Raw genomic sequence first — 25,986 nt, forward strand, 5'->3', positions numbered from 1 at the left:
CCTAATGAAGAACCAGTGCTCTGTGAGATGTGGCGGACAATGCAGTAGATTTGATCAACAGACTCAGCACCAGCTCTCACAACCAGGCGCGTAACCAGGGTGGGGCAGGCAGGGCACATGCTCTAGGCGCCAGTTGCAGGAGGGCGCCAAGTGCCTGCCATGCCCCACGCCCAATCACCACAGTTGTGTGTGTGTGTTTTTAGGATTTTTTTTGGGGGGGGGGAATCCCTGCCCCGGCAGGCGCCCGCTGCTGCCCCACTCACGCAGTGCCAAGGACAGAGATCTGAGTCCTGGGCAGAGGGCCTGTGCCTGCACCCCCAGCCTCCCTGAGCACTGACTTTCCAGTTACTTTCAGGGAGCGTTTGCTGCCTGAAAACCTCTATTCCCCTTTCACTCCCTCCAGAGAGGGAAAGAAAGGCAAAACTGATGCTTTCAGGCAGCAAGCCTGCCCTGAAATGAGACTGAAGAGCTCACTCCGGCTCTTTAGAGCTTGAGGCCATGCTCCCTTTGCATGTGATGTATCATGTGATGATATCACATGCAAAGGGGGCGTGGCCTCAAGCTCTAAAGAGCTGGAGCCAGCACTTCAGTCTCATTTCAAAGCAGGCTTGCTGTGTGAAAGTAGCTCTTCACTCAAAGGTGTGGTCCTTATTCAGTAAGCAACATTCTGCAGGCAATCCCTCTCCCCATCCCGCTCAAATCCCACCTTCCTTTCTTTGGGTGGACTTTTCTCTGTGCTCTGTTGTTAGAGGGGGTTAGAGGGGAGGGGAGGAGAGGAGAGTAGGTACTTAGCTGTGCTGGCTTGCCCTTCCAGCAGCACCAGTTTGTTAAAAATTGATTTTGTGATTTAAGTCTTATCTTTTAAAAGAGTTGACTATTAAAATGTGCAGTAAATCATGTGTAATTGAAAAAGGCTTGTAATTGTAAATGTAAGTGAAAAAGATTGTTTTACATCTGAAAGTTGAAGACACTTTCTAGAACTTACAATAGGTTTTTCATTTACTGCCAGGCATGCACACAAATGTAGAAATAGACTTGTATTAATGTGCATAAACAATGCAGTCACCAAAAGAAACCTTAAAAAGCTTAATCTGCAGAGACCGCTTCTATGAGGCAGATGAATACAAGTGTAATTGATGGATTTCTTTGTGACTTTTCCTGAGAGCCAGCATAGTGTAGTGGTTAGAGTGTTGGACTAGGATCGGGAAGACCTGAGTTTGAATCCTCATTCAACCATGAATCTCACTGTTTGTCTTTGGGCCAGTCATGTATCTCTCAGCCTAACCTACCTCACAGGGCTGTTGTGAGGATAAAAAAACCCATGTATACCACTCTGAGCTCCTTGGAAGAAGAGAGGGATATAAGTGTAAATATAAATTTTAAAAATGGGCACATGGATAAACAAAATCTCTCTTCCTATGCTGTTTGCTCTGATGTATTGGAAGGGGAAAGGAGGGAACAGTTTGATTAACATTCCAGAATTGTTCATAAGTATACCCCTTAAGAATTAATTTTTTAGTTTCTCTCTCTTCCTTGCCCTAACCTTGAGATTCCTCAGCAATAGCCCTGCCTGCTCAAGTTTTTTGTTTGTTTTTATTGCATGTTGTAGCTGTATGTGCATGTAGGCTGACTTGTGTTTTGGAGGAGGCACTGAGGCTGTAAGGCCCCACTCCGAATGCAGGTGTGCACACACTGCCTTGATAGTGGTTAGCGTGCTGGACTAGGACCAGAGAGACCCTAGTTCAAATCCCCATTCAGCCATGAGACTTGCTGGGTGCCTCTGGGCCAGTCACTTCTCTCTCAGCTTAACCTACTCCACAGGGTTGCTGTGAGGAGAAACTTATGTACACTGCTCTGGGCTCCTTGGAGGAAGAGTGGGATATAAAAAATGTGAATGTTGCTGCTTGCTGGCAGATAGCAGCTGGGGGGGCGGGCAGGGGGTTGCTAATACACACTGATGGATTTGGAATGTAATAAACATGCTGATCAGGGAATGTAAGGACTACATCCAGTCTCCAGAATAGCTGATAGGTGTGATTCCTGCTTTCTGAAGAAGGCTATATCTGTGCTGCCTCAGCATTTTGCATCAGTGAAAGCAAGTAAGGTGCAGTTATAATTTTCAGTTAGTGCCATAATTTGTTAATTAAAAGATTAACAAGCTTGACTTTTATTTTTGAGCTGATATGGTGAAGTTATCTGAAAGATGGGTGCCAGATATTTGGGGGGGTGGAGGGTGCAATTTCAGTGCTTGCCCTAGGCGCTGTTTTCCCTAGATACGCCTTTGCTCACAACAGAGCAGGGTTGGATTTCAATTACCTCCCCTGACCCTGGAAGTCCTCTGATCATCCCCAGATATGTCCCTGAGGGATGAATAGCCCCCCCAGGTTCAATCCCTGGCATCTCCAGGCAGGGCTGTGAAAGACTCCTACCTGAAGCCTTAAGAACATAAGTACATAAGAACAGGCCTGCTGGATCAGACCCAAGACTTATTTAGTCCAGAATCTTGATTCCCACAGTGGCCCACCAGATGCCCCTGAAAAGCCCAAAGGCAAGAGCCGAGGGCATGCCCTCTCTCTTGCTGTTGCTCCCCTGCAACTGCTATTTAGAGGCATTTTTCCTCTGAGGCTGAAGGAGCTGCTGGCTTGGAGAAGCTGCTGCCAGTTAGTGTAGACAATACTGAGCTAGATAGACCAATTTTCTGACTTGGTATAAGGCAGGGCTGCTCAACTTTGGCCCTCCTGCAGATGTTGGCCTATAATTCCCATAATCCCTGGCTATTGGCCACTGTGGATGGGGATTTTGGGAGTTGTAGTCCAAAAACAGCTGGGGCGGGGGCCTAAGTTGAGCAGGCCTGGTATAAGGCAACTTCCTGTGTTCCTATGTGGAGCTGGGGGCGGGGCTTTGTCAGCACTGATCCCTGCCTGGGGGTGGGGCTGTAAGAGGGCAGGGGAGCTTGTTGCAATAAAGTGCAGTTTGCCACTTGAGGTGGTAGTACAATGCCTCAAGTGGCAAATGGCAATGAGGCGACGCTGGGAGAGGACTGGATTGCCAGCAGGCCACAAACCTGCAGTTGTCGCCATGACAACAGTCAACTAATTACTACAATAGGGCGTGGACATGGCATGAGTACACTATTAGCAAGATTAAAGGAATAACTTCTGTGAACAAAATGTTTATGCTGGCAAAGAGATGGAGCACCAGATGGACAGGCACAAAGAGTTCAGGCGCTGTGGAGGTAAAATCAAATGCCTCTGTGGGATTTCTCTTTTCCCATCCCTTCCTTTACAGTGAGCTAGAACTAATGAGTACAATCAGTCCCTATGTTGCATACTGTACTTTGAGCTCATTGATGAATGGACACCTGCAGGCCCCTCGGAGATGTCAGTTCTGGAAGATTATAATGAACAGAGGGAAGAGATCTTGAAGAGATCAAAGCCAACATGGTGAACAGTGATTAGTGAACCTGGACCCTTTCATCACTGAGTTCCAACATGTTGTTGAAATTAAAGCTTTCCTGAAAAAAAAATAATCAAAGAAGGCGTCATGTAGCTAAAATAGCTTATTTGGTTGTAGCTCTCTAATTGACAGAGCTGTAAGGGAAAGGGAGCAAAAGAGGCAATCTGAATCCTCCCAAATGGGGTGGGGAACAGGGTTTCCAGCTCCAGTCCCTGTATCTTTAAGAGTGGCAAAGAAGGCTAAAAGTTGCTGGGTATGGCCTCTCCGAATCCTGTCTTGCAATCAATGGTGGAAACAGCATTTGGTGGAACTTTCCTCCCTGTGCCACTTTGAGAGGCACAAGATCTTTTGACCTGGCAACCTACTGGAGAAAAAATATGTCAGTCTCCAAATAAGGGTGCCCCATTCAGACATGATGTTGCACGTGGGTTCTGGTGTTTGTCACAGGCAGAGCTCTAATAGGGCACACAGGCCGAAAGAATCTGTGCCCTCTTGACTCTGAAGCCACCTCGCTTCTCTCTGGGGATGCCTCCCCTAACCACTGGCCAGCCACTCCTGGGTGTTTTTCACATAGCAGGCTTTCCCACAGGTTTATTGCCAGGCTTTACTGAGAACTCGAAGTTGTCCCAAAAAACCGATGCAAAAAGTGGATTATTTTACCCCGGATATAAATTGGGCTACACAGTCTCTAAGGCGCATTGAAAAACCCCAATTGTGTGTGAAGCACTCCCTGACAACTCACAGGACTTCACGGTACATCTCCCCAATATGTGAATGCACACCCTCCATTCTAGAGGAGATGCGAACTAAAGGGCTTTAAAAGCCCTGTGCAAAAAAAACGCCCTGGGGAGCCACACATGTTTGTGGTGTGGGGAGGCTGTGCCAGAGAGAGAGAGAGAGAGAGAGAGAGCATGCCCTGAGGAAGCAGCTGTGGAGGGTGCGTGTGGAAGGTACCAGCAGGGAGGTTCTCCTCCCACCCCCCAGTGTGCTGCCCATCCCCACCAGCGCGCTGCTGCCCTTCCCCAGCACCATGCCACATGGAGCACACCATCGCTTGGGGGAGAAGGAGCTGCCACTGCCAGGAGGAACACACCACAGGGTAGGGATCCCACTGCTACAGGCTGGCACTGCCTGTGAGAACACAGGCCACCGATATCCTCCCTACTACGCAACTGGTGTCTCTACATCTGCATGTTCTTGTACGTGCATTCGTTTTAAAAGCAAACCTCTCTCCCTCCCAGTTGGGACACATTACAGGCGGGTGCCACTCACCCACTACGGCCACTGCAGTTGGTTCTCTGATTGCCACTCTCCTCTTCCTCCTGGAAAAGAAAGTAAAGAGGTAGGGAAACGCTCTAGCCCACCACTCTTCTTGTTGGGCATTCTCTCTGGTAGGAGAAACCCCTTTTCATTATAGCAGAGTGCACAGAGGCACAACACAGCGGAATTTAGTTAGGCATGCATGTATGCTGAGAGTAAAGTAACTTGGAGCCAGTTCATAGTTTCAAATCAATATAAATTGTATTTATTAGAGAACTCCATTCTGGATAGGAAAGTGAGGCGTTGGGATCTCTAATCTAGCTAGCTAGCTGGATGCAGATGGATTCTGCATCTCTGCACACATGGTGCAGGGGAGAGGAGCTTGCATGTTACAAGGTAGAAGGAAGGGAAGAGAAGGAGGGAGAGAGGAAGGAAGTGGCTGGAAGGAGGGAAGTCCCTAAGATTAGCAATCTACATATCAAAGGGATAGTGTCAGAGCAGTGGAGAAGGGATGACCAATGTCTTGACCCTCTAGCCCTCTGACTCACTAGTCTGTCCTCCTGTGTCATTGAGACAAGAGACAGCACATAGTCCTTCACTTCCAACACTTCTCACCTTCACTCCTGAATGCAGGCTAACGGAAAGAGAGGACAAGCTGCTGCTGCTGCAGTGGCGGCTGGTGTGTGGTACCAGTTTGGAGTGGGGAGGGAGAACATCAGTGGTGGTGGTGGTGGACAGAGAGAAAGAAAGTCTGCAGCGGGTAGGTAGGTGGGGTGGCATCTGCAGAGGGCAGCACTTCCTCTCCTTCCCATGCAGGCCACCTGAAGCCAGCACTGCACCACTCCTCATGGGATGGCCAGCTGTTGGAAGAGGCCCCTGCACCACTGCCGAAACATATGAACTGGGAATCAATTCTCTGCAGAGTAGATTCAGGAGTAAAAAATAGTTTGGCACAAGCACTGCTATTGAACTTAATGTGCTGAATGGCACATTTTAAGAAAAGAGAGCTACACATTTGATATAGCCTACAAATCTGAAAGCATTTAGATGATTAGGCTCCTAAATATAGCACAGAATATCTATATAGCAAGAACATAAGAACAGCCCTGCTGGATCAGGCCCAAAGCCTATCTAGTCCAGCATCCTGTTTCACACAGTGGCCCACCAGATGCCTCTGGGAAGCCCACAGGCAATTGCTGAGGCATGCCCTCTCTCCTGCTGTTGCTCCCCTGCAACTGGTATTCAGAAGCATCTTGCCTCTTAGGCTGGAGGTGGCCTATAGCCCTCAGACTAGTAGCCATTGATAGACCTGTCCTTCATGAATTATTCTAAATCCTTTTTCAAGCCATCTAGGCTGGTGGCTGCACCACATCTTGTGGCAGAGAATTCCATAGGTTAATTATGCATTGTGTAAAAAAGTACTCCCTTTTGTCAGTGCTAAATTTCTTGGCAATCCGTTCCATAGAATGACCCCTGGTTCTAGTATTATGAGAGGTACATACCATGTACCACTAGAACAGGTGCTTGTGCATTTTCGTTGTCTGTGCACACATGCTTTTGTGTCCAGAGTCACTTCCATGACATTTAGAAGCCTGCACAGAGTGGGAAGAGATATTCAGACTGGGAATTTGACAGAACTATGGCAACAAGCAAAGTGTGTTATATGCATTGATGAAGGCTATGTGGGGAGTAGCAGTGGAAACTGTGGGAAGAATCTTTGGCAAGGGGAGGAAAAATGGGTACACTTGATTAGGGTCTGGGTTCTAGAGGAGACTGGACTACTCTACTGGTCTCATTCTTCTTAGTCACTTTTTACATCATCTAACAGAATACAATTTCTTTAGTTTTTGAACTGCACAAATGGTCTTTCAGAACTTTTTTTAATTGCACATTTTGTGTTTGCTTGCACATTTTTAAAAATCCCTCTCTTTTTTTACTGTAAAACTGGAAAATCTAGCAAGGAGGAAATTTGCTATAGGGATGCCATTCAACTGAGAACAGTAATGGTAGAAATGTGGGGTTCCTGGCAACAGTACTACAACTTGTTAGAAAGAGAGGGGTGGGAATCAGTTCTGTGCTGCCCTATAGTTTTAACAACTATCTTACTGCCCCAATCAGGCCATAGTAAAAAGAATGCAAGAGCCTTTTAATTTATGGGCCAAACACAAGTTCTTTTAATTAAAAATTAGGAGCCAATTTCCACCGGAAATGTCTGGAAGGAAGCCCAGAGAAAAGGCGACAGTATGATATGACAAAGAAAACCAAAGGAAGTTAAAAAAAAATAAAATTGAAAAATGAATCCGAAGACAGACAAGGGCATTTGAAGTACAGCAATTGGTAAGATGTATCAATGTCGAATAAATACTTACTACAAGAAGCAGGCGTTCTGCCCAATATGTCAAGTTTTCTGGAGAGGCAGAAATATCCCCTCACCACCACCCCACCACAAAAGTAGAAATTGGGGGAAGGGTGTGTGCTAGCAACTAGGGGTGCTCAAACAGGTTTGACTATGAACCAGTTCAATATTGAACCAGTTCAGTTTGAAGATTCTGGGTCGAGCTGAACCACATCCGGTTGGGTTCGACCCCGGACCGAACACACACACACAGATCAGAGGTTCATCAAGCCTTTTAAAAAAAAAAATCCCCTTTTTTACTGTACCACCTCCGTGGGGGCTTCTTGGAGAGGGGGGTCCGTAGAGGTTCCCCCTCCTCCTGCTAGCCTTCTTTTTTGTAAAAGGAAAATTTTTTGTGAAATTTTTGTAAAATTGCCCAGTTTGGGCATCTTTGGCCTTTTCCAGGCCTGTTCCCTGGCATAGTGGCCATTTTGGAGGCCGTCATAACTGCACAGTGGGACACTGCCAGGCCACATAGGGTCCCACTGTGCAGGCATGGCAGCCTCCAAAATGGCAGTCGCACAGGGGAATAGGCCCAGAAAGGGCCAACAATGCCCGAACCAGGTGATTTTTACAAAAAGAAAGGCTGGTGGTGGGAGAGGGAACCTCCATGGACCCCCAACCACCATCTTGGAGAAGCCCCCCACAGGGGGTAAATTTAAAAAAAGGATTTTTAAAAAAATAGTTCGATGAAACGCTTCTCCCCAAACCGAACCAAACAGGACTGCCCAGAGTCATCCTGAAAAGGTGTGAATGTTTTGAATTGTTTTACGTTGTAAAAACAGCTTGTCTTATTTGTGTTTGTTTTGCTTATTTTTGTGATCCGCTTAGAACCTTTGGAGTCAGGCAGTATATAAATTAAATAAAAAATGGGGGGCCTCTGAGGGCCCTCACATGCGACTTGTCCTCGCCCCTTCCCCCTTCCGCCACTAGCTGCCATTGCTTGCCCTTGCCCCCGCTGCTTTAAGGGATGGGAACAATGTTTATTTATTGAGCACAGTCCCCCTCTGACCTTGTTGAAATGAAGGTACAGTCTGAGACCACAGACCTGAGCTGCTGGTCTGGTCTTCAAGGTTTGCAACTTACCTTTTCTTGTATCTGTGCAACAAACTATACAGTGTGGTGAGCACATCCATGGCATGGACATGCTTGTTTTATTTTCTCCAAATGTCTATCCAGATGGCAATATTTATTTACTTCCTCCAAAGACTCTAGGCAGTGGACAACAACAATACCAATAATTTTTTTAAAAAAAATTAACGGGCAAATGCCTGGCGAAACAGGTAGGTCTTAAGAAGGGCCTTAAAATCAGCTAGGGAGGGGGCTGAATGAATCGGGGGGGGGAGAGTGTTTCAAAGAAGAAGGGCAGCCACAGAGTAGGCCCTCCCACGGGCCCAGGCACCACACACTACACCAGGGCCCGAGACTCTAAGGAGGGCCAGCTGAGAAGACATCACAGGGTGGAATACAACTGGCTGAGAGAGCTGATCCCGGAGATATGCAGGTGCTATTGCATGAAAACTTTCATGCAAGTTCCATGTACAATCTTAATCCCTGTACACACCGTGCATCCTTGCATGCTTCTTTCTAGAATGATCTTGCAGATGCTGAGCAAGGAGCTTACATGATTTTCCACAGTACCACCTGATGTCCAGTTCTTGCATTCTAAGATGCATCCACCTGTTTTCATTACTACTTTTGTGCTGGCAGGAGTAGAGGGTGGGTTCGTCTTGAAATTGAACAGCTGGCAAGCAGGTGGCGCTGCAAATAATTATGCAAGGTCCCTGCCTGGCATATGTAGGGATAATAAGATTGGACTAGGAAGTAGCATGGAAGCTTGTTGCATGAGGATTTTGATTCCACTTGGAACTTGAGTGAAAGTTTTGCACAACCAAGACTGGAGACTCTTGCAGCTGCTTATTGCCCTGGGAAGGAAGTTCCCATTGGTACCTTGATTATGCAACTGCCAGTCTGACCCCTCTGTTTGCTGACCTGCTGTTTCCAGACCTGAATCTTGGACTGACCTACATATTTGCCCCTGGTTCTTCCTTCTGACCACTATCAGGCCTCACCCCATGAAGTTCTGACAAGCTGAGCATGATGCACAGCATGTTGTTTCCTGCCCTGGATCACGGGGCTTATTGTTATAGTTATCTATATAGTTATCTATCTATAGTTCTCCCAGTTGCAGGGGAATAGTGGCAGGAGAGAGGGCATGCCCTCAACTACTGCCTGTGGCTTCCAGCAGCATCAGCGGCTTCCAGTGGCTTCCAGCGGCATCTGGTGGGCCACTGTGCGAAACAGGATGCTGTGCGAAACAGGGATGTGTGCTGATGCGGGACTAGATGGGCCTTGAGCCTGATCCTGCAGGGCTGTTCTTATGTTCTGATCTAGCTACAAGCCCCATGATCCCCAGCAGGACATTACACTCCATGTACCATTTTAAGTACATGCAAGCCTCTTCTGCATGGAAGTGAACCTTCCATGCCACTTGTTATCTCCTCCCCCGTCCCAAGGAAGTATGGTTTGTGCTTGGGGAAGATGAGGACTGGCATGGAGAGTGGGGTAATGGTGGAGGCAGAGCGTGAAACATATTTTGAGTCAGAGTGAGCTCAAAGGAGGCTGGGCCCATATCAAAATGTCATCAGATTATTTGCATGCCAAGCTCCCTCCATTAGAAATCTTGCGTCCCTATTATTCTAAATCTACAGAAACAAACAATTGGCTCTGTTGATTTTGCGAAATGGACTCTGCATACAGAAAACTGGCATGTCAAAGAGAAGGCTACATGCAAAGTAATACATGCAGAGGAAAAAACTATGCCTGGACCTTCTACAAACAGGGAGTTAGTCATTCATTAGAATTGAAGCCATGTTGGAATTATGGATTATCAATTTAAACAATTAACTCCCTATGACTATCCTGATAGTCATAGGGATTTTATTAACTTACTATGGCTATCCAGATAGTAAACTCCCTATGAACCAAACCCTCCTAGTAGCTAGACCTCATGGGAGTTAATCAGTAAATTGGTAATCAATAAGCCTACATGCAGCCTAAATAGGCATTGTACATTCTTGCAAGAGCTGTGGCACCAATTCTGCTTATCCTGTAGCTCAGCTCAGGCATCCATCCATTTCAGAGGGTCAGCCATGTACATATAAAAAGATGTGTGCACAGAATTGCCCTCTCTGTCGAAATGAATGGTGGTGTTTGGACACAATTCTGCGTGTCAAGCCAGGTTCCTAGGCTCCAGCTTCATCGGGGTGGTCCTTTCATCAGGCAAGGTGAAGTAGTTGTCTTGGGTAGCAAATTATTGGGGCACTATCATCGGAAAAGCCCTATTATTGGAATCTTGCAGAGGAAGGTGCTGGCAACCTCCCCTCCTCCCCACATAGGAACATAGAAACATAGGAAGCTGCCATATACTGAGTCAGACCAGCTCAGTATTGTCTACACAGACTGGCAGTGGCTTCTCCAAGGTTGCAGGCAGGAATCTCTCTCAGCCCTATCTTGGAGATGCCAGGGAGGAAGCTTAGGACCTTCTGCTCTTCCCAGAGCAGCTACATCCCCTAAGGGGAAATATCTTCTAGTGCTCACACATCAAGTCTCCCATTCATAAGCAACCAGGGCAGGGGCGTATCTAGGGTGGGGCAGGCAGGGCACATGCCTCGGGCGCCACTTGAAGGGGGGCGCAATTTCTTAAAATTAAAAAATTAAGAAAAAATGGCCACCAAAAACAAAATGGCCACTGGGCATGCTCAAATGGCCTCTGTGAGACCCTGGGGCATGCCATGTCTCACAGAGGCCATTTGAGCATGCACAGCGGCCATTTTGTTTTCAGCAGTCATTTAAAAAAATATATATTTTAAAAAATGACCACTGCACATGCTCAAATGGTGCCTATGAGGCCCTGGAGGCCAGTGGGAGGAGGGGAAAACTTTGCAGACCCCCCACAGCCTTTAGGAAGTCCCCCAAAGGGGCTACAGGTAATTTTTTTTTTAAAATAATATATTATAAGTCACTGTACACATATTCAGATTGGCACTATGTACAGAAAATCAGGGCTTGTGAATACTGAGCTGAAGTTTATGAGCTAAGATTGTATCCATTTGCTCTTACTTAGCTTCTTGTGATAAGTGAGTTAAATATGATGTCTTAATAATATGGCTATTAATGGTGAGTTTGTCTTTGAATCAATGTGAAATCCTTAGTGTTAAGGCCCACTGGGAGTTTCTTGCTCTTTCTCTCATTTTAACTGTCTTTCTGAAATACTAGAATATATTCCAAGCAGTGACACAGTTTACTCTGCATATTGTTTAATTATTTTCAGAGTATCTGGGAAAAGTCAAATTCTCCATTTATTTTAAAAACTTTTGTAATCGTGATGCTACAACGCATAGGAGAGAATTAGACAGGCACTTCTATTTAGTTTTTCCAAGTACACCTCCGCATAATATTTGGGTATTTCATGAGCCCCACCCAGTATACTGAAATTTGTAGTTTTTCAGCATTTTCGTGGTCTGGTTACGTCCACTGCTAAATAGTTTTTGAAAGATTAAAAGATTAACAAGCTTGACTTGTATTTTTCAGCTGACATTAAGGTAAAGTTATCTGAAAGATGGGTGTCAGATGTTTGGACAGGGGGTGCAGTTTAAGTGCTTGCTCTAGGCGCTATTTTCCCTAGATACGCCTCTGATCCAGGGCAGACCCTGCTTAGCTAAGGAGACAAGTCATGCTTGCTACCACAAGACCAGCTCTCCTCTCCTCATGCTCCATAACTCTTTCAAAGTTTGCAAAGGTCAGTTCTGAAGGGGATGTGGCCCCACCAGGTTTGTGGGGCAAGGAAACATTTGATGCATCACCGTTTCTGAAATATCTTGGGCCAGTTCTAATCCAACTAGCAGTTCTAATAGCATATTAGAATAGCAGTTCTAATCTGACTAGCCACAATTAATCCTGGGATTGATCATGGGATTAAGCTGGCCCTGCACTAAAGCATGAATTGCCTCCTTTGCTTAGCAGGGTTTGCATTGGTTTGTGTTTGGATGGGTGACTGCATGTGAGCCTTGTCTGCTGTACAGAGGCGTAACTAGGGAAAACGGCGCCCGGGGCAAGCACTGAAATTGCGCCCCCCCCCGCCGCGTCCCCCCCCACCGCCCCCCCAACATACATCTGACTGACACACATGTTTCAGAAAACTTTTATTTTAAAAATTAAAAAAAATACAAAAATTACCAAAAATTTCAAAATGCACTACATACTTAGGTTTTTCCTCAAAAAGTTGGCTTGTATCTCAAACATCAGAATTATGATGCATCAGAAGTTGGCTTGTATCTCAAACATCAGAATTATGATGCAATGATGATTATTATGATTATGATGCCCTTCCCTCACGCCCTGGTTCTGTTCCTGACTTTCCCTTGTGAGTGACCGTATTTTAACAAAACGAAAACCAAGGACTCCAAAGTAATTCGAGGGACTAGGGTGATAGTGCTAAAGACTCCTTATTCTCCCGCTGTTAAAGAAAGACTCCCCTTTTCCAAAACCGCGCGCTATTTACACCAGAAAAGGTTTCAAATGGAGGGGGAAGCATTTATGCATTTATGCTTTGTTTTATGTTACGATTTCAAAGTTAGAAAAACTATAAAAGGGCCATTTTAGAGAAGATATGCACTGCCTTAGTTGCAAATCCTGCTTTTTTGAGATTCCCTGCAATTGAATAAAGCGATAATATATACCTTTGCTATTTAAATTGGTTGGAGAGTATTTATGACAATAAAAAATGAAATGGCATTTCAGATGCAACATTGGTTGCCTAAGACCACTCAGATTTAACTAATCTTCATCACATTGACGAAAAGAGCAATTAAAATTAAAATCCATGACTAAAACCAAACCACTTTGGGGTTGTTTTTAATGAAAGGTGGTATATAAATTTAACAATAAATGTTTAGAAGTATATACTTTCACCCCCTGCCCAACCTACAATTAATTCCAGCTTATTTTCAAAGGGCTTCAAGTTTTATTTACAAACTGCTTGGCAGCACCAATGTTTAAGTAATCGCTAATTGCTCCTAATGATAGTTTTACTTATTGTTAAATTTATATACCACCTTTCATTAAAACATTCTCTGTTCATCTGATTTTCAGTCTGGTTAATTAAATTGGTGGAGGTTTAGACTTTCCTGATGGGCTGAAACAGCGAATCCATTTTGATGATGACATATAATTAAATTAGCTTGCATTACATAGTGAAAAAGTCCAGGAAGGGAGAGATGGGGGGATGTGGAACCCAAGGTTCCACATCCCCCCATCTCCCCCTCCCTGAACCTTTTCAGTTAAAACGTGGTTAGATTATACGGGAGGAAGGACTTGAATGAGCAAAAAGGGGAACTGGTTCGGGCATTCAGGAAGTTGTTCAGAAGAGGGAGTTGTTCAGGAAGTTTGCTCTGGTGCGTGTCCTCCTCTCGACGCATGCGCGACTGGTGGCGAGGCGGCGGGGCGCGCCGGGGAGTGAGAGTCAGAGACTTGGTCTATGAAGACGCCGCGGCGCCCAGTGCTGGATGAGCAATGCCGGGGGGGGGGGGCGGCGCCAGGACCGGGGGAGGGGACTGCTCTGCAAAAATAAAAAATAAATTTTTTCCCGGCAAATTGGCGGGGGCACTTTTTGGTGCCCCCTGCCAAGTGGCGCCCGGGGCACGTGCCCCCCCTGCCCCCCTATAGTTACGCCTATGCTGCTGTAAGATATTCCCTTTAGAGGGTGGGGTCGTAGAAAGAGGCATCCAACTCTGATTTGAACCCAACTCTGACACACACATGCTTGTTAAAAACCATGCTATTCCTGTGTTCAATGTGTGGGCATAAAATGTGACATCCTTCACTGGCACCAAGTCCAAAGCTAAAATAAGCTATTCCACTGCCAGTGGAAGAATGGAACACTTATGATTAGCGTCCAATGTATATTCATCACCAAGGAGTTCAGGAATTAATGGCATTTCTCTATTACTTGCAATTTATAAAGCACCTAATAGATTTCTCCCATGCAAACAGTAAAGCAACCTGCCTGCCATATTTAATCAAGATGAAACATTAGAGCTAATTTCTGTTAAAGAGAACCCACTCGTGTGGAGATTACTTAGCTGTCCTGAGTTATAATGTAAAATGACTGTTGGAATCAATTCCTAGGAATAGAACCAAAAATAGTGCTTTAAAAAAATCAATATGAATTCTCGCTCCCCCAAACATTCATGAATGTAGGAGACGTGAGCAAGCCATTGAATATAAATTGACCTGGCAAACTATCATGCTACTAAATAGTAACTACACATTGTCCTACTGCCTGTGCTTCATAGCAGACACCCTCGTGTGCACAGACCTGTAACAAAGAAAGTTAAATTATTTTATGGATTAATCCCTCCCTCTTTTTAGGATCTGTCTCATGGACAGATACAGCTGACAGCCATTCTAGTTCATCTAGTTCATCTGTTTTGCAGATGAGTCCCTGCCTCCCCCCGCCCAAATAGGTATCAGTTCAGGCCAAGTTGACTGGTGGGATAAATGCAGAGAAATCCATTCATGTTCAGAGCTTCCAGCTGGGTAGCATGAAGGCAGGGTCCATAGCTCAGTGGTAGAATGGGCTCCTTTTTATGCAGAAGGCCATGTTCAAGTATTTCCATTTCCAATTAAAAGGATTTCAGATAGGCAGGAGCCTCTCAGCCCTGCTGAGGCCCTAGCACACTGCACTGCTGCTAATCAAAACAAATAGTAGTGGGGTACATGGTATCAGGCAGCTAGGAACATAGGAAGCTGCCATATACCGAGACAGACCACTGGTCCATCTCGCTCAATACTGTCTACACAGACTAGCAGCGGCTTCTCCAAGCTTGCAGGCAGGAATCTCTCTCAGCCCTATCTTGGAGATGCTGCCAGGAAAGGAATTTGGAACCTAGATGCTCTTCCCAGAGTGGCTCCATCCCAAGGGGAATATTTTATAGTGCTCACACATCAAGTCTCCCATTCATATGCAACCAGGGCAGACCCTGCTTAGCTAAGGGGACAAGTCATGCTTGCTACCACAAGACCAGCTCTCCTCTCCAGACCAGCTCTCCGCTCCATAAGAACTTGGTGTTATGACACGTAGGGCAAGACATATGTATGGTGTGGGAACTTTACAGCAAGGGCTAACCTGAGTGCAGATGTGGTAATGATACAAAATGGGACAACAAGCTTCTAATGCAAAATATACAACATGTATTGAATAGCAATCAGCATACACAATCTCATTTGGCAGAATCAATCAAATAGATATCTCATTGTAATGTTAATAAACCAAATCATTAAGTGGGGGATCTGAGAGACTAAACTCGCTTGCATGAATATCAACACAGAAAAATAATGCATTCAATAAGAACCATTGAAACGAATGGGGTAACCATCGGGTTTGGGGAAGCGTGACTCCTAGCGAGTCTCTGTGTTGAACTAACTGCTAGCACGGCAATGCTATGTGGGGATTGCGCCTGAAACAGGGATTTGGGTGAAGCACAAATCAGAGGAATAGGCTGGTTAGAAAAGGAGGGGATAGGCAAGACAAGTGCTTAGCTGCTTTGGAGGTAGACCAGGTGGGTTAAAACAGCAGCAGCTGCATGCTGTTCGAAAAGTGGGAGGGGAGGCTAGGGCGTTTTTTTAGAGAACTTAGGCAAACGTTTGGTGTAGGCCCACCTGATCAAAACACGGACAGTGACTGGGAGATGCAGAAGGAAATCAGGGCGGTGTCAAAGAGAGACAGAAATGTACTCAAGCAGGAGGGCCAGTTGAGTGCTTGCTTGCTTTCCCTCACTCTGAGCGAAGGGGGGAAACATGCACCCAGCGGGCGGTTTGTTCACCAGACTAGGAAGGAGCAAGCAAGGGGTTGCACTCCCAGATGGCGAGCGCTTCGTTCACCAGTTTGGTGCAAGAAGAGGGCAAGGGGTGTGGCCTGGGGGAAGAATGAGTGGGTGCCATGTTGGCCCCCTGACCCTGGTGGCCTAGGGGTATTTGTCCTCCCTTATCCATTGTTGGCTATGCCACTCACCTTGCTGAAGCTAAGCAGACTGTCTGGCCAATGCCTGGATGGGTGACTACCTGCAAACCCCAGCTACACCACTTATGGTGGAAGAAAGGTGGGATGTAAATGTATTGAGTGAATACATTTTTTAAAAGTCAAACTAAAGTGATTCACATTCTCTGGATCAGACCAAGTCTCTTATTACATCCAAGTACAATGATTCACCCAAAAACAACAGTGTCAAGATATGTAGAAATATATGAACAATTTTCTGTTTTAACAAAAGTAGGTGCAAAGTTATCACAAGGGATGAATTTTACTAAAGGCACCTCTGTAGGATTCATTGTTTATAAAGATGCTTCCTTTAAAAGTATGTTCATAGAGTGTTCTAAAGCTTCCTTAATCAGATGTGAAAATTGCAGAGGAAACCTTTAGGGCATTCATACATCCCCATTTAATGTTCCAGCTTCACTGTCGTGCCATTTTTTCAATCATAGGCTGTTCCCTATTGTGTCAATTAAGGTGTTTAAAGTCCTGGGTTGCCACATCATCATAAAGGAGGATACGGAATGATTTTGTCATTGCAGCATAATTGTGTACAAAGCTGCAACAATGAATTTACAGCCTCACCTCTTCTCACGAGTCCCCAGCGCCTTGAATAATTTTATGATCAGATCTAGTTCACTTGATAAAGAAATCTGATTTTCTCATCTATCATTGCTGGAGAGTGGAGGGGGGTGGAAATCGAATCTCAGAGTCCTGGGGGAGACTCTTTATGACTTCCCCATATAAATTTCAGAACTTCAGCAGCTTGAATGAGCCTCGGTTTTCTAGACAAACTGAGATTTGCAAGTGATCAGCTACAGTTTCCCCCGGCAAAATGTCAAGGGCCAGCGTAGATTCGAGGGGTGGAGGTGGGGGAGTCTTCTGGAACAGTTTGGAAGGGGAAAATCAGATGAAACTCTTGGAGCATAGCAGCACCATTTGTTTTAGAAGCCCTTAATGCTAATAAAAGACAGAGAGGAAAGTCTGGGAAATTTGCTACCTGCCCCGTTAACAAAACCTTCGGGAGGCATAAGTGTTCCGCTGAAATCCTTTATAACCAGTGATGCATTGTAGACCTCTCCAGGCAGGAGTGTGAGAGCAGGTAGATTCATAGGCAGATGTGGAGAGGAAAATTAGTATTTACTCAAATTAGTTCCACTGAAATTAAAACGACAAGTTAAGCATTTCTTATCCTGTCCTTTTAATTTCAGTGGGACTACTTTGATAATTTCATAACTTAAGAAAAGCCCTGCTGGATCAGGCCCAAGGCCCATCCAGTCCAGCTTCCTGCTTCACACAGTGGCCCACCAGATCTCTCTGGGGAGCCCACAGACAAGAGGTGAGGGCATGCCCTCTCTCCTACTGCTGCTCCCCTGCAACTGGTAGTTAGAGGTAGCATCTTGCCTCGGAGGCTGGAGGTGGCCCATAGCCCTCAGACTAGTAGCCATTGATAGACCTGTCCTCCATGAATTTATCTAACCCCTCTTAAAGACATCTAGGCTGTTGGCTGACACCACGTCTTGTGGCAGAGAATTCCATAGGTTGGTTATACATTGTGTGAAAGTGATCACGCTTGTCTCTTTAATTTCAATGGGATTACTTTCAGTAATTTTCCACAGGATGTCAGCCATAGAATGTTAGAGTTGGAGGTCGTCTAGTCCAAACTCCTGTTCAATGCACAAAACTACTAGAGAAGGGGTTCCCAATAGGGGATACTAGCACCTCTAGGGGTACTTGAAGGACCTCAAGGGGTGCTCCGAGAATCCTCCTGCCTCCCCATACCACAGCTGTACTATATATTCCCCATCTGAAGGTCACCAGCTTGAAGCCGACACATCCTCAGTGATGTGTCCACTATAGAAAGGGAGGGAGGAGGGTGAAGACCCTCCTCCCCTGCTCCTGATTGGCTGGCTACATGCTGAAGCTCAGCATACCCCTCCCCTCTGGCAGATTGACAGACTTCAGAAAATTAGCCCATTGAGTTAATTTTGCTTCTGTGCAGCTTAATGGATGTGAGGCAGTGTATGTAGAAGCCTGTATCCTTAAGTGTAATACATAAATTTACATTTTTATGTATATATCAGTACACGCGCATTTAAAATGTCACAGTTTTGAGACAGGCTACTCAAGTCACTGGCTTACATCCAGATTAAGTTACTCAGAAGCAATTATATTGAAACTAATGGGACAAGTGCTGGGATTGATAGACAGGCAAGCAGGACATCTGGACCCACTTTAGGAGGAGAGCTGGTCTTGTGGTAGCAAGCATGACTTGTCCCCTTAGCTAAGCAGGGTCCACCCTGGTTGCATATGAAAGGGAGACTAGAAGTGTGAGCACTGTAAGATATTCCCCTCAGGGGATGAAGCCGCTCTGGGTAGAGCAGAAGGTTTCAAGTTCCCTCGCTGGCAGCATCTCCAAGATAGGGGTGTAAGAGATTCCTGCCCGCAACCTTGGAGAAGCTGCTGCCAGTCTGTGAAGACAATACTGAGCTAGATAGACCAATGGTCTGACTCAGTATATGGCAGCTTCCTGTGTTCCTATGTAAGATGTTGTATGCAAGTACAGCATCTCTCCTAATAATGTCTGAAATGGGCTTATGTTGTACGAATGTACACTTTTCTGTACACTCACACATGGGTGTTTTTTTTAATAACTGTATCTGCATTCATTTTAAAAGTGAACCTGGGTACAGGCCCCTAGTATGCATCATGCAGATAGGAAGTATATGTTCATCATAACACATGAATAACTGTATCTGTGTACACTGTACACTCGTTATACAAGTTCTGAACATAATTTGTCCATAGGACAGTTCTCTCAGTCTGACCTAGCCAATAGGATTGCTATGAAGGTAAAACAGAATAACTTCCAGCTATACTGTCCTATGCTCCTGAGAAGAAGACAGGATACAGATGCCATAACATAGATAAGATCTAATGCTTAGCTATATTTTGGGCTCACTATCAAAACCTTTGTCCCACATTTCCTTCTCATTTCTTCCTAATAATTCCCAACACTCATCTTGATTCAGATAGCTCACTTGTATGTGCCCAGATATCTGTCTGTGCTCATATGTACAGGAATCTTGTGTGTGAAACAACCTTCCATTCATTCAATTGGATTTGCATGAGGCAGTATGCTGCAATTTGGGGGAGGAGTTAAGTGCCACCGGTTGGGGAACACTACTCTAAAAGACCTCTTCCTGTTGTCATTTTTTCTCTGTAAACCTCTTTGAGAATTTTTTTGTTGACGAGCACTATAAATGCTTGGGCCTCACTGACTGACTGAGTAACATGAAACTCCCAGGCCAAACTACAGAATATAGAAACACGCTGTTTTCATAGGTAGGTTCCAGGCTCCACGCACACCATTAAAAGGGGGCGGGGGAGGGGAAAAATTTATTCCGGGAAAATGCAGGGAAACCACTGGAAAAGCAGGGGTTAGAGTTAGGGTTAGCATAAGTATGAAAGTTAGTGCTGGGGCTGGGAGTATGGTTAGCATTAGCATTAGTGTGGGGGTTAATATTAGTGTGGAGGTTGGGGTGAGGGGTAAGGCTAGGGTTTGAACACAGTTTGGCAGTTTTCTTGACTACTTTTATACACAGAAAACCTATACTTGTGCCATGAGCCCCACTGTCACCAGCAAGTCTAAGTTTGACCAGGGCAAGGCTTAGCCAGCACAGGGCTCAGTTCCCTGCCCTGAAGAAGCAGGACCTATGCCAGGTCTTCATATAATGATATGCCTTCATTTACATTTCAGGCAAATACTAGTATATGGGAGATACATGAATTGTCTAAACTATTCCCTTTCATTAAAACCTGGACATTTTCGACAGTTGCAATGTTTCCATTGTTGCAAACATAATTTAGGAAAGTATAATAGAAGATTTTTAAAACATAAAACTACTTAATGACCATGTGTATTGCTAGATAAAGTAAAGTGTGCCGTCGAGTTGGTGTCAACTCCTGGCAACCAGAGCCCTATGGTTGTCTTTGGTAGAATAGAGGAGGGGTTTACCATTGCCTTCTTCTGTGCAGTATAAGATGATGCCTTTCAGCATCTTCCCATATTGCTGCTGCCTGATATAGGTGATGCCCATAGTCTGGGAAACATATAGTCTGCTGCCTGATGTAAGTGTTTCCCATAGTCTGGGAAACATACCAGCGGGGATTCGAACCGGCAACCTCTGGCTTGCTAATCAAGTCATTTCCCCACTGCACCATTAGGTGGCTTGTAAGTGATCCTAATGTGTAAAAGCAGCATTTTTAATTCTGGTGCAATTTGCTTCAGCAATTGCCCACCACTTTGTCTTTATTGTGTTTGTAACAAAAAGGTTTGGAATGACTGTAGGCAGGATATTGCTTTCTGAAAGGGAACGTCCTCTCAGTTCTACCCCACACTTCTTTTTCTGTCCCAACCTTGGATCTGTATTGAACTATTGTTTTTGATGGCAATCTGCAGGAAACTGGGAGGTATTAGAACAAAGAAGCCTCCAGCTCTAATCTGGGAGCCACACACTTTAAGATAATGGCTGCATTTGCACATAACTCGGAATGGGGGACAAGGGACCTGTGGTTCCGCTCCCCACACCACCTGCTCTCCTGTCCAAATTCAGATGTAATGGAGAGCATTCTCTTGGTAATCAGTGAGAATGCAAAGAGGTGGAAATGGCTGTGTGGGCTTCCTTCTGGCATGAAGGACAGCCCACACAGCCAATCACAGCCAGAGAGAGGGAGTAGCTTCTTCCCTCAATTCCAGTTGAAGGAAATACAGGCTGCAGTTCCAAATTCGGACACAATGCAGGCTGCGTGGAACCTCAGATTGGAGTTTCAAAATCAAAATCTCAGGTCGGTCACCTTGCATGCATTCAGACATCATGGTAAGACAACCTCTGCTGCCTTAAACTCTGGCTCTGCATCACATGCGAATGTGGCCTGTATGTTAGATAAAAACAAGGTTGGAGGCTGGGAGCTGGATCATGAGCTAATCCCCATCTGGTAGTACCAGCACAGCCTATCCAGCTTCCATTCCTAGCTTCAGATCGAAGTAGGAAGGGAAACTGTCCAAACCCAGGTGGGGCTTAGCTCACAATCAAGATCAAGCCTCGGATCTGGTTTTTAGATAAAAACCATAAAAATTTAAAATAGAAGCACGTACAGCTCAATAATATGAACTGCCCTACTAATTTCCAGGGACACATGAATGCAAATCCGATGCCATTTAACACAGTATCTCCTCATTTCTATGCCCATGGCAGACTCTTAGTACTTCTGTAGGGTCTAAGTTTTCTGGGAAGTTTACAACAAACAATGCTGAGCTAGATAAACAACTCAGTAGATAACAGCTTTCTATGACCCTACTGGATACTGTACTATTTTATAATCTTTTCTCATCAGAAGGTGAGAATGGGGGCTGAAGTGGGAAAGTAGATGTGGAGAAAAATGTGGAGAAAGTAAAAGTGGAGAAAAACTTGTCTCGAATCTGACAGATTACAACACAGAGTGCATTTGAAAATCTATGCTCTGGCAATGCGTGCAGCAAAGAAGCTGTTCTTCTCTGCCTGCATTGCTTCTGCAAGCTCACATCCAGCGGAGTTGTCTAGGGTTGTGAGAGGCTTAGTACATGCTCCTCCTCCTTTGAATGAATAAGAATTTGGATTCATCAATTACCTGTTGTGACTTTTTAATGAGGGTTTTTTTGCAGATAAAATCTCTCATACTTTAGTGAACTAGACTACAGTTACTGCAGCCTACTGTGGCAATTCCAGCAGCTCCTCTTGTACGGTTAAATTGGATCAGTTTCAGTTTCATTTATTTATTACATTTATATCCCACTTTTCCTCCAAGGAGCCCAGAGCGGTGTACTACATACTTAAGTTTCTCCTCACAACAACCCTCTGAAGTAGGTTAGGCTGAGAGAAGTGACTGGCCCAGAGTCACCCAGCAATTATCATGGCTGAATGGGGATTTGAACTTGCGTCTCCCCGGTCCTAGTCCAGCACCAGTCAGTTTGTGACTCCCAAGGATGTGGACAAGCTGCTTGGGAAATTTTGCCTTACTATCTGTTCTCTTGATTCTTGCCCTACATGGCTTATACGAACTAGAAGGGAAGTTTGTTTGTTTGTTTGTTTGTTTATTTAAACATTGTTTTACCGCCCAAAACTTACATCTCTGGGCAGTTTACAACAGAAAAGTTATTGGAGAAAATCTTGTTAAGATAATTAATGCTTCTCTGAGGGACGGCAGGATGCCTCCTTGTCTCAAGGAGTCAATTATTAGAGCACTGTTGAAGAAACCTTTATTGGATCACTCAGGTTTAGGCAATTATAGGCTTGTCTCCAACCTCCCATGGTTAGGCAAGGTGTTTGAGAGGGTGGTGGTGTCTCAGCTCCAGGCACTCTTTAAGAAGCAGATTATCTGGATCCATTTCAAACTGGCTTTGGTGGGCTATGGGGTTTAGACAGCATTGGTCGGCCTTCTGCATGTTCATCACAGGAATCAACAAGGTGAGTATGACTCTGTTGATCTTTTTGGATCTCTTGGTAGCTTTCAGTACCATCAACCAATATATCCTCCTGGTGCGCCTGAAGTGTTAGGAGTGGGAGGCACTGCAGTGGTTCCACTCCAACCTCTTGGGTAGGTTCCAGATGGTATTGCTTGGAGATTGTAGCTCTTCAAAACAAAAGCTATTGTATGGGGTTCCACAGGGCTCCATTCTGTCTCCAATGCTATGTACAAAGACGAGTGTGCACACGTCTCTGTGACGTGCGCGCGCGCGCAAAGGACTCCTGGGAGTTTTTTTAAGCAACGTCGGGGAAGGGGCGGCAGGGAGCTGTTCTGCCGCCCCAATTACTGTGCACATTATGGCGCCAAGCGGGAAAGCAGTGGGAGGGGTAAGTAAACCCTCCCGCCGCTCTTAATGGTACCTCCCCACCCCAGTGCCGGACCGCAGTTGGCGGTTCTGTGCACACCCCTAGTAGAGTCAGGGAAACTATAAAAGGGAAGAAGACTTCCTTTAGAAAATGGAAGTCCTGCCCAAATGAAGAGAACAGAAAGACACATAAACTATGGCAAAAGAAACACAAGGAGACAATAAAGTAAATTTGTGTCATCAAGTCAGTGTCGACTCCTGGCAACCACAGAGCCATGTGGTTTTCTTCAGTAGAAAAAAATCATATTACACCCATTTAAAAAGAACTACACTGGCTGCCAATAAGTTTCTGGGTGAAATACAAAGTGCTGGTTATTATCTATAAAGCCCTGAACAGCTTGGGTCCACGGTATTTAACATAACACCTTCTTCTTCATAAACCCCACCGCCTATTAAGATCACCTGGGGAGGTCCATTAGCAGTTGCCACCAGCTTAATTGGTGGTGACTCAAAACCGGGCCTTTTCTAGGGTTGCCCCGGGAGTTTGGAATGTGCTTCCTAATGGAACTAGAGCCTCCCCTTTTCTGGATGTTTTTAAGAAGGACCTGAAGCCATACCTGTTTAGTCAGGCTTTATGTTTCTGGTTTTAAAGTTTAAAGTTTTAGAGGTTTTTATCTGTCTTTTACATTGTTTTAATTGTGTTAATGTTTTAATTGTTGTCTTTTTAGATTGTGAACCACACAGGGACTAGCATATGGGGCAGTATTAAAATGTGTTAAATAAAAAGTAGGGTGCCATTTCCTAATCAGTCCAAACATCTGGAAATTTGGAAATGAAGTCTACTCCATGCACTGGGAAGGACTGCTCAGATGCAGCCTGAGATAAAGACAGTTTAGGTTCAATTCACACTTTGCCTTACAGCATGGAAACCATTTCTCCCTGATTTCTCCCCATATTGCTCTTATATCTCAGAACCACATGGGCAGGAAACCTACCCACTCACACCCTTCTGGCTGGGTGATCTTCAGTGTTGTCATATGGAGACCTTCCAGGGCTCTGAAACCCTACCCATCTGCAGGGCCATGGGAAATACATCAACATTTTATAGACTCTGACCTGAAGCCAAAGCCCTCCCCTTGCCAAGCCACAAATGCCAACTAGATAGCAGCCTTGTGTGACTTTTAATTTCACCAGAGGAGAACGGGTAATTATTTGTAGTCTATCTTACCTGTGAAAAGAATTCTCGAGGTGCAAAGTAATTACGCTTTTAAATAAACTGATTGTCCAGGTAATAAATGATCACATTTTCTAATCATTGGGAGATTTATGCTATTTTATTCAAGCCTCGTTGCATGGAATAGAAAGCACAGTAAATCAAGCAGAAAGGAAATGTCTCGATTAAATTACGAGAGCTCTGCAATTGTTGACTAGAGTGGAAACCATTTCGGAAAGCTTCCAATAGAAACCAATACGATGAATGCAGGCAATCAATTTGAGATGAATGGATTCATATGCGAAAAAGTAGAACTTAAGGCCCAGTTTATACAAGTGGTGGAATGAGGTGAAAAGAAGGTGGTAGAATTCTGGGATGATAGAATGTACCACTTCAGAGCCCATGCTTGGGATAGTGGCTGATGAACAGAGCAAGGATGTACTGGTGCAACAAGAGAGCAGTCTAACACAACTTCTCAACTAACTGAACCAGTGCAGCAAGGAAGCAGCAATTTTTGACAATTTTCTTCTGCTTTCTCTGGAGGATCTCTGTGCCGCCCATAAATATGTCCCCAAGGGATGTACAACCCCCAGGGACATATTTTCAGATGTCATGGAGGGCTTCCTCCTCTGGAAGGAAAGGTGTCAGAAATTACCACTTCCTTGCTGCAACAGTGCAGTTAGGAAGTTTTGTTACACTTCTCTCTCACTGTACCAATGGTTCCTTGTTCTGTACACCAGCTACTATTTTTGAATGCTCCTGTTTGTTAATGGCTGGAGAGCTGGTCTTAGGAACATAGGAAGCCACCTTATAGTGAATCAGACCATTGGCCCATCTCACTCAGTATTGCTTACATGGACTGGCAACGGCTTCTCCAAGGTGCAGGCAGGAATCTCTCTCAGTCCTATATGGAGATGCTGCCGGGGAGGGAACCTGGAACCTTCTGCATGCAAGCATGCAGATGCTCTTCCCAGAGCAGCCCCATCCCCTAAGGCAGAGGTGGGGAACACTGGCCCTCCAGCTGTTTTTGAACTACAACTCCCATCATCTGGGAGCTGTAGTTCAAAAACAGCTGGAGGGCCAAGGTTCCCCACCCCTGCCCTATGGAAGATCTTACAGTGCTCAAATGTAGTCTCCCATTCAGATGCAAACCAGGGCAGTCTCTGCTTAGCAAAGAGGACAACTCTTTGTCCCCTTTGTTATGCAGGGTTCATGTTGGTTTGCATTTGACTACATGTGAGCACTGTCTGCTGTAAGATATTCCCCTTCAAGAATGGGGCTGTAGCTCAGTGGTGGAGCATCGGCTTTGCATGCAGAAAGTCCCAGGGTCAATCCTTGGCATCTCCGGGTAGGGCTGGGAGAGACTCCTGCCTGAAATCTTGGAGAGCTGCTGCTAATCAGTTTAGGCAGTACTGAGCTAGATGGACCTAGGGCCTGACTCGATATAAGGCAGCTTCCTTTTTCTTTTCTTTTTTAAAGTCTAGCAGTTAGAAAGCCAGGTTATCAAAGTGAAAGAGTCTAGCCCAGTCTTCTCCAACTGTGCTAGTTTCCTACCTGAAGGGGTTTGTTTTGGTTTTGATTTTTACCTAGGGAAGAGTTCAAACAAGTTGTGTAGCTCCTTCAATACGGGAGATGACATCATCACAAACTATGCCATTGAGGTTTCCCCATGTGCCCCTACAACTGTAGCAAATTTGGTT

At 45.2% G+C, this 25,986-nt stretch overlaps 1 long non-coding RNA gene across 2 annotated transcripts in view; it reads right to left on the reverse strand.

Moving 5' to 3' along the window:
* Nucleotides 1-597: 597 nt before the first annotated feature.
* LOC128352289 (uncharacterized) overlaps nucleotides 598-25,986 on the reverse strand; it is a 62,800-nt gene continuing 37,411 nt past the window's right edge. The window contains exons 4-5 of one of the 2 annotated variants that reach the window (XR_008320303.1): nucleotides 4,729-4,778; nucleotides 598-3,817 (exon numbers count right to left, since the gene is read on the reverse strand). This is a non-coding gene — a long non-coding RNA (uncharacterized LOC128352289). Of the gene's footprint in view, nucleotides 3,821-4,728; nucleotides 4,779-25,986 lie in introns of both variants that reach the window. The other variant, XR_008320304.1, reaches the window with a different exon arrangement.

Source organism: Hemicordylus capensis, chromosome 3 (assembly GCF_027244095.1).
Source record: "Hemicordylus capensis ecotype Gifberg chromosome 3, rHemCap1.1.pri, whole genome shotgun sequence".
NCBI lineage: Eukaryota > Metazoa > Chordata > Lepidosauria > Squamata > Cordylidae > Hemicordylus > Hemicordylus capensis.